Source organism: Bacillus rossius, unplaced genomic scaffold, assembly GCF_032445375.1.
Source record: "Bacillus rossius redtenbacheri isolate Brsri unplaced genomic scaffold, Brsri_v3 Brsri_v3_scf27, whole genome shotgun sequence".
NCBI lineage: Eukaryota > Metazoa > Arthropoda > Insecta > Phasmatodea > Bacillidae > Bacillus > Bacillus rossius.
This window is the reverse complement of record NW_026962448.1, coordinates 206,572-207,790: the sequence shown is the minus strand read 5'-3', so window position 1 is coordinate 207,790 and position 1,219 is coordinate 206,572.

Here is a 1,219-nt window from a genome sequence, read left to right as displayed (position 1 = left end):
AAATGGCAAATAAGGAGGACCATTTTGCCATGACCAACTTGCTGCGGTCCAAGGGCGAGAAGTTCCACACTTGGACGTGCGCTGAGGACAGGAATGCCAGGGTGGTCATCCGCAAGTTGCACATAGACACGCCGATTGAGCACATTTCGGGGGCCTTGATGGAGAACGGCATTCGTCACTCCAAAGTGACTCGTCTCGCCAGCCGCTCTGCCTTTCCTGAGCCGTACCCACTGTTCCTGGTGGTGTTGGAGGGCACCACTCAGGTGGCTGAGGCTATGAAGATTCGCCATCTCGGCGGTGTCGGCGTGACCATAGAGCCCTTCCGCGGTGGTGGTGGGACCGTCCAGTGTTTTCGGTGCCAACGTCTGGGACACTCGTCGCATACCTGTGATGAAGACCCGGTCTGTGTCCGGTGTGGCGCTGACCATCCCTCGGCTGCCTGCCCTGTCCCTAAGTCGGACCCGCCGAAATGCGTTTTCTGCGAGGGCCCACATCCTGCGAATTATTCGCGATGTCCTGAACGGCTCCGTCTCATCCAGGCCAGGGAGTCCAGACAACAACAGCGCCAGCCACCTGTTCCTGCCGCACAAGCTCCGCGGTTGATCCCCCCTGGCATGCAATCGCGTCGATCTGGAGGCCGCTCTTATGCCGATGCTACGTCGCGTCAGCCGTCACAGCAACCGCCGCCCGTCTCTGGCCCTGAAGATCCAAGTCACTCCGAGTCTCTTCGTGACCTCCTTGACTTTTTCAAGCGGCTGGACATCTGCACATGGTTCAAGCGAGTCATGGCTGCGATTCACCGCTTTCAGGCTGCCCGCTCCTGGACTGCCAAGTGTGACATCATACTTGGACTCCTGGATCAGGTTCAACGCGCTTTTTCGTCCAGTTCTGAGGCCTTACCACCTACACACTGACATGCAGTACACTGTTCTTACCTGGAACATGCGGTCGGTCTCCTCACGCTTACCTGACTTGCTGGTCCTTCTCCATCAGTTCCGGCCTGCCTTGGTGGGGCTGACCGAGACTTGGTTGACTGCGGCAGATGACTTCTCCTTACCTGGCTACCGCATCCACCGTGCTGATCGTTCCTCTGGTCCACGTGGCGGCGTTGCTCTCCTCGTGCGGCAGGACATCAAGCATCATCGCCGTTCTGTTCCTCATCTCTCGGTGGTGGAAGCTGCGGCCGTTCGGTGTTCCGGCGCGGGTGCGTCTTTCACCT